The 8,179-nt window shown below is 42.8% G+C and overlaps 1 long non-coding RNA gene across 1 annotated transcript in view; it reads right to left on the bottom strand.

Moving 5' to 3' along the window:
- The window catches only part of LOC116073885, a 98,827-nt gene that overhangs the window by 605 nt on the left and 90,043 nt on the right, over nt 1–8,179 (bottom strand). The window lies entirely within an intron of this gene.

The raw sequence follows: 8,179 nt of genomic DNA, 5'->3' as shown, positions 1-8,179 counted from the left end.
AAAAAAAAAACAAGAAGGAAGGAAGAAAAAAGAAAGGAAGGTAGAAAAGAAGGAAAGAAGGGAAAGAAGGAAGGAAGAAAGGAAGGAAGATGGAGCGAGCTTTCAAATTCCTTGTCTTACATAAACCTTATAAGGTAATTCTGAGAAAGTTTCAATTCTACAGAGAAATAAAAAATAAATCTTGAAAATCTCCACATCACTCTTCTTAGACTAGTGTCTTTTCTTCTTTACTTCTCCCATTTCTGTTTTTATACCCAAATTAAACAATTTCCTCTCTAACTCCTCCTTGCTTCATTCAGAACCCTTATTGATTAACATTCCCAGAAAAGAAGCTGACAGAGTGTTTTCATCACTGAGATGGTAAGAGCCTTGAGAGGCATAAAAGAATGGTACTGGGTGATGTTGTTACTATATAGAGAAATATCTGCTTGGGGTGGAGAGTCGGTATCTCACCTACAATGGTCTCAGTCATTTCAAGGTAGGACAGAGAGGCATCTGTAGGCATCAGGAGATACTGAATCAGTCACAGTGCCAGACAGTCTCAGGCGGCCCTTTGACAGCTCCGGTGAAACCAGGTCAAAGGCATAAGACTGGCTCAGTAGACAGGGGAAATCAATAATGCTAAATAGCAATGTCTGAAACAGTCACAGCAAACAGAGAAAATGGCTCCACTTTCAGGGTTCCTGACAGAAATCCTAACATCTGCCCTCTTGACGTTAGCCCTGAGATGACTATCCATGAGCAAGAAAAAAGGATGACAAAGGGCAGGGATGGAACTGGCAGATGCCAGTGATGGTCATGTAGGAGAAATCCCAAACAGGACAGTGTCCACCAGGCCAAGAAGAAAACACTGTCAGGCGTGGGAGATGGCTTAGTGGATAAAGCTCTTACCATGCAAGTCTGAAGACCTGACTTCAGTCCCCCACAACCCTGTAAAGATGGGCACAGTGGCATGTGTCTGTAATCCTTCTGCCTCTGTGGGAAATGAGAGGCAGAAAATAGATTTCCCAAAACTCACAAGACAGACATCCCCGTATGCAAGATGAAAACAACAAGAGATCCTATCTCAGACAAGGACTTACACCACTTGACGTTGCCCTCTGACCTCCACATGTGTACTGAGACATGAAAATACCCATACTCAACCCACTAGCATGTATGCAGATTCCCCCTCTCTCTCTTTCTCAGAAATAGATAGACAGAGAGAGATGGGAATAGGAATAAAAAGAAGGAAAAAGGAAAATAAGGAAGAGGAGAAGGAGAACTAGAACACGGTAGGGCTTCAAAATCACTGGAAATAAACTATACCTTAGCCTCAAAGGAGATTTCTAAAAGTATCCAAGTGAAATTAACACTAGGAGAAACAGAAAGCTAATTTCATTTAAAACATAGTTACTATATATTTAGGACATAAGCCAGATGTACTTAAAAAGAAATTGAGGGTTAGAAAGTTGTCATCTTCCCAGTATCATAAGATGATAGATGATAACTCTAAGACTGAAGATCTGCCTCCACTACAAAGCTAGATAATGTTACTCCTCCAAAGCTCCTTTCTATAGTCCTTCAACCTTTCTCTGGAGATCACTGATGGACCCTGGCCTGTCTAGATTCATGGGAATAAGAACAAGTGTCTTCAAAGGCAATTGAGCATTCTAGGAATAGAGTGAAAGCATTAAAAACGGGTGGTAGAGAAATGCAAGCAGAGATTTAAGCTTAGTCGTATGATCTATGTTGCTTGGCTAAACCTGTTTAGAGAAAAGAGGGTTTAAATTAAAGCAATAAACCAGTAAATTGCAGTAGGACTCAACTTACCCTTCCTCCCCACCTCCCTTTCCTCCGTCACTTTCTCTAGAAATGCAAAATAATATAGAAGGCATAGAAGTGCTTGCCAATACGTAAACCCATGTGAGGACCCTGCTTTCTGGGCTCCTTCACCTTTCAAACAGGTAAAACAGCATGAACCTGCACAATTCTCTTGACCCATTTCACAAATATTTCCCCAGTGGTAACAACAGGAAAACATTATAAATGACCAATCTTGTTTTATTCGTGTATGAACATTAATCATGCACCTTATGAAAGAAGCTTAGATGTATGGAGCAAGCACACAACTGAATTGCTACTTGACTTCCTTTAGCTGACAGAGCTAGAATTAACGTGATTAGCTTTCCAAGAACTCCAGTCTGGTTATGCATGGATTCAAGGCCGAGCTCATGGGACTTTCAGACTCTAGTGTCTTATGCACTCTGTGTTGGTCATCTCCAATGACTCATGCCCTAACAGCACCTCTGGGTTGACACTGTAAATTTCAACAGATATTATCTAATACAGTGTAAGGTCTCAAGATTTAACTGGAAGACAGTGCTAAAATAAAAGTGTATTCTAAGAGTTAGCATTTTGCCCACACTCTTAAGCTAGTTGGTTTGGCTCTCTTTCATGCCTTTCAAGTTAAGTTAGAAGAGAGAAATGCCTTTCTGACTACAAGAAAATTTGAGTGGTGAATTACAGATTTCTGGAGGAGAGAGGGTTTAAGGATTTCCAGAATCCGTGAACGAATTTTATGCCAGAGAGTGATGGATAATTAGGAAGGAGTCTGAGATGAGACATTATGCATTTTTCCATCTTTGGGGAAAGCAGGTAAAGAAGACAGAAAAGAGCTACAAACCATCCAAGAAGAAATGGAATCTTGGATGTACTTCTAAATGTCATTTTACTATAGCAAACCTTCCTTCCTCTTTCCTTCTCCTTCCCTTTCCCTTCCCTTCCCTTACACTTCCTTTCCCTTCTCCTTCTGTCCCCCTTCCCTTCCCTTCCCTTCCTTTCCCTTCCCCTTCTTTTCCCTTCCTTTCCCTTTTCCTTCCTTTTCCCTTTCCCTTTCCCTTCTCCTTCCCTTTTCTTCTCTTCTCCTTCCCTTCCCCTTCCCTTCCCTTTCCCTTTTCCTTCCTTTTCCCTTTCCCTTTCCCTTCCCTTACACTTCCTTTCTCTTCTCCTTCTGTTCCCTTTCCCTTCCCTTCCCTTCTCCTTCCCTTCTCCTTCCCTTTCCCTTTCCCTTCTCCTTCCCTTTTCTTCTCTCCTCCTTCCCTTCCCCTTTCCTTCCCTTCCTTTCCCTTCCCTTTTCCTTCCTTTTCCCTTTCCCTTTCCCTGCTCCTTCCCTTTTCTTCTCTTCTCCTTCCCTTCCCCTTCCCTTCCCTTCTCCTTCCCTTTTCTTCTCTTCTCCTTCCCTTCTCCTTCTCTTCCCTTCCGGTCCCTTCCCTCTCTTTTCTTCCCTCCCCTTCCTTTCTCTTCCCTTTCTCCCTTCCTTCCTTCCTTTCTTCCTTCCTTCTTTCCTTCCTTCTTTCCTCCCTACCCCCTATCTCCACCTCTGCCTCTCTTTTTCTTTTTGTAATGCTAAGTTTCAAACTGAAGGCCTCACATATGCTAGACAAGTGTTCTACCACTGATCTGTATCCCCAGCCCATGGTAATTTAAATAAATATGATGCTATCACTCTGAAAATGCCATAATGGCCTGTGAAGTGACATTCACTACACTAAGCATCCCTCCTGGCACATCTCCACTCTCACTGAGATGTACTGCCTTCCTCAGTCCCTCTGATGGTGCTCTGTAAATGCTGTACTCAAGCTTCCATGGGATGAAGAAAGAATACACCAGTGACGAGTAACCAAGGAGAGAGTCTATGTAGGAAGGAAAGGAACATCAGTCCTTTACATTCTTATTTTCTGTGTCTTTAATTATCTGAAATAAGAGGCGATTTGTAGCTTGGCTGTTTATAACCTTGGATACTCTTGCATTCATGGCTGGGACAGTGACATTTCAAACAAAGAGTGCCCGAGAGCTGTTACACCAGATGATGATTTCTTTATTACTGCGTATTGTATTGTATACAAGATCTCCATATTGTATTCAGCAGAGCTGCTCACAATTGCCCAGGTCTCACAGATGCTCTCTGCTTTCATACTGCCCTACTTTCCCAGAATTTCTGCATCTCCAGGGCTATTACAGCCTCCCGCCTCTCTCGCCTATCCTATTATGCTATTATCTTGTACTGAGCACTGGTGTTTATATTTTCTACTTTAAGCCACAATATTATAGGCCCAGAGCTCAATCTCTTCCTTGGATTCTGTCTGCTCATTGTTTGTGTAGTTTACTGGGGAAAGGGGTGTGTGGAGGTCTGTGTGTGTACATAGTGTCAGAGGAGACACAGTGCAGAGCCTTGCACTGAGGACCGAGCCTCCTCATGAGAAGCTGCAGGCAGAGCAGAAGGCAAATCAGTTCTGCTAAAATGGTAATACCCAACCTTTCTAGTCTCCTTAGAACCTGAGATGGGAAATCAGCAGTGAGGAGAAAGAGAGATTAATACTACGTTCTTTCACCTTTAAAAAATATTAATTGAAAGACTCCTCATTTTGGGAGAGGTGGCTTGGTCTGTAAATTACCTGCTTTGTTAAGTACAAGGGCCCAAGTTCTGATCTCTAGATCCAATACACATAGACACACACACACACAGAGAGAGAGAGAGAGAGAGAGAGAGAGAGAGTGAGAGAGAGAGAGAGAGAGAGAGAGAGAGAGAGAGAGAGAACAAAACAAAATAGACAAAATAGAGGAGACATAGTGACATGCATCTAGAGCCCACGTGACAAGGAGAGAAAATCAGGAGGTTCCTCAGAGCTCCCTAACCATACAGTTTATCCAAATTAGTGAGCTCTGTGGTTAGTGGGAGAAAATGTTTCAGAATATAGTGGGAAGCAAGAGAAGAAGACATCTGATACAGGTGTGCATGTGCATGTGCAACCTGCATATACACACACACACACATTCACACATATAAACACATATACACACGCACACACACCTATGTATACACATATACACATATATACACACATGCACATCCACACATATATACATACACACATACAAAGACATACACACACACAGTGTCTTTATAGTATGAAGCATTAGAAGCCACAACCCCTACAGAAGTGTCTGCTTGTACACAGACTGAATAGGTTGGAGGTCAAGGGTAGTTTAGATTTCGCTCCCAGCTTCAGTGCACTATGATTTGCAAGCCCTGTGTCAGATCACTGGATGCCTTCAACTCCCCCTTTCTCGTCTATGAAAATGAACTAATCCTCCTGTTTTATACAGGTTTAGGGAAGAGAAATAAACTGCACAAAAACTTGTGACATGATAGCTGATCCATATCCAAGGCACCCAACCTGTGCCCCATGTCCCTGCTTCTTCCTTCAGGACTTAACTTGGCCATCCACCTATCAGCCACACTGGTTCATTTAATTACACGGCAGATTCAGTGACCTGTCATTACAAGTACACTGAAGCTTCCCCAGGCCTGGATATTCATGCTTGTCTCAGCTCGGGCTCAGTAAATGTTAGTAGATTTAGGGGGGAAAGTGGAATTTGAAACCTTCACCACACTTAGTGAGTTCAAAGTAAGATCACTGCTGTTTTAATTAAAAAGCCTAAGCTACACTCATCCAATTACCATTAATAATAATCTGTGTTTGAGAGCACAAAACAATGGGGGTGGGGCATGAGGAGAAAGATTAACAAGAAAGAAGACAAACTCTGATAACCCATGCCAAACAGCAATGTCCTGCTGCCTATCCTAGAAAACACGAAAACAGATCAACTTTAACTTCTAACAGCAAAGAACTGAAGAAAGATGATGTGCTTTGGGGAATGATGGACCATCTCCTTTCACAGCTAAGCTGAGATGATTCTGAGTCCTCTGACCTGTTCAGATGTTCAATGCCACTGTCTCACACAAATGAGGAAACAGATGGAAGATCTGGCTTGTGTATCTTCTGGATTGGTGAGCTGGTCCTAATGAGCATCTTTGTTTCCTGAGTACCTATTACCTGTCCAGAGCCCAGTAGCAGCCTTGAAACTAATTCGAATCAGCTTAACCCTAGTGTGATCAAGTCTGAGCCACGCATGATAAAGTTTGAATCAGATGCCTGTTTAGAGAGATGCAACAAGCAAGCCGCCTTAAAAGGAAGGAAAAGGGCATTGGCCTCCAGTCTGAGGGGGCGGGGGGACAGTGTCTTGACCTCTTCTCAAAAGAAGTCTTATGTACAAACCCAGGTGCTGTTGAGGGGGGGCGAGCGGGGCAAAGGGAGATAAAAGGCTTTCTGGAGACCCTCTGACCCCAGCCCTCCCACGGGAAATGAGCAAGGAGGCTGCTGGCTGGCAGACAAGCAGGTGTACCCTTAAGAAGCCATGGAGATTAGCTGGGGCTTATCCAAACCTCTGCAGGAGGCAAATCTCTCCTGGCTCCCCCAGGAGACTCTGAGCCTCACTCTTCTGGCATCAAATAAACCAGATGCAGAATGGACGTCAACTTGGCCTTTTGTGAATCCAGAGACCCCTGAGCCAGCATCTGGACACCATCAGACTCACCAGGGCCCCATGAAGAGTGAACAGTTGGAGAGATGTCAAAGGAAAGGAAAAGAAGGAGCAAGAGAAAAGCTGAAAGCAGGATCCCAGACAGATGAAGCCTCATGAGTGTGTGTCTGGATCTCAGTCTCAGAAGCAATTGTTTGCTGCCCAAATTAGACCAAGTGCAGTGTTCTCAAAAATATGGCTTCCCTACCAAGAATGAGAGTCACCTGCTCTCCAGCAAGGATAAAACTCAACTCTCAAAGGACGAGGAGTCCTCTTTGAGTAGGTGGGGAGTCCTAAAAGAAAGAAGCAAATGAACAATTTCAACATTGAGACTACAGGAAAACAGGTCCCCATTCCACAGAGAACATGTCAATCTGGCGTCATGTTCAAGTCTACTGATATGCAGGAGAGTGTGTCGGCCCTAGACTCAGTGGAAAAACACCAGTTCTGCAATGTGTAATACCAGCTGTGTGACCTTGAACAAGTCACATAACCTCTCTGAGAATCAAGCACCCCATCCCAACAATGTCTCTTCCAAAGGACTGTCTGAGCATTGATAATTTATATAAGCATCTATGGCAGTATCTGTCACTTAGGAAGAAAGAAAGGGTTCTTCCCTCTTTCCTAAGAAATATAGAATATTTCTGTACCCCATTTTTAATAGGGTTATTTGGTTCTCTGGAATCTACCTTCTTGAGTTCTTTGTATACATTGGATATTAGCCCTCTATCAGATGTAGAATTGGTAAAGATCTTTTCCCATTTTGTTGGTTGCCATTTTGTCCTAATGACAGTGTCCTTTGCCTTACTGAAGCTTTGCAATTTTATGAGATCCCATTTGTCAAGCCTTGATCTTAGAGCATAAGCTATTGGTGTTCTGTTCAGGAGAATTTCCCCTGTGCCCATGTGCTCGAGGCTCTTCCCCACTTTCTTTTCTATTAGTTTCAGTGTATCTGGTTTTATGTGAAAGTCCTTGATTCACTTGGACTTGAGCTTTGTACAAGGAGATAAGAATGGATCAATTTGCATTCTTCTTCATGGTAACCTCCAGTTAAGCCAGCACCATTTGTTGAAAATGCTGTCTTTTTTCCACTGGATGGATTTAGCTCCTTTGTCAAAGATCAAGTGATGACAGGTATGTGGGTTCATTTCTGGATCTTCAGTTCTATTCCATTGATCTACCTGCCTGTCACTGTACCAATACCATGTAGTTTTTATCACAATTGCTCTTTAGTACAGCTTGAGGTCAGAGATGGTGATTCCACCAGAAGTACAGAGCTAAACAAAGAAGTCTCAACTGAGGAATTCTGAATGACTGAGAAGCACCTGAAGAAATGTTCAACATCCTTAGTCATCAAGGAAATGCAAATCAAAACAAACCTGAGATTCCACCTCACACCAGTCAGAAAGGCTAAGATCAAAAACTTGGGTGACAACAGATGCTGGTGAGGTTGTGGAGAAAGGGGAACACTATTTCATTGCTGGTGGGATTGCAAGCTGGTACAACCACTCTGGAAGTCATTTGGTGGTTACTCTGGAAATTGGACATAGTTCTACTAGAAAACCCAGCTATACCACTCCTGGGCATATACTCAGAAGATGCTCCAACATGAAATAAGGATACATGCTCCACTATGTTCATAGAAACCTTATTTATAATAGCCAGAAGCTGGAAAGAACCCAGATGTCCCTCAACAGAGGAATGGTGGTACAGAAAATGTGGTACATCTACATAATGGAGTACTACTCAGCTATTAAAAACAATGAATTTATGA

Source organism: Mastomys coucha, unplaced genomic scaffold, assembly GCF_008632895.1.
Source record: "Mastomys coucha isolate ucsf_1 unplaced genomic scaffold, UCSF_Mcou_1 pScaffold23, whole genome shotgun sequence".
Taxonomy (NCBI): Eukaryota; Metazoa; Chordata; class Mammalia; order Rodentia; family Muridae; genus Mastomys; species Mastomys coucha.
The sequence above is the reverse complement of the archived record's forward strand: the minus strand, read 5'-3'. Positions and strand labels throughout refer to the sequence as shown.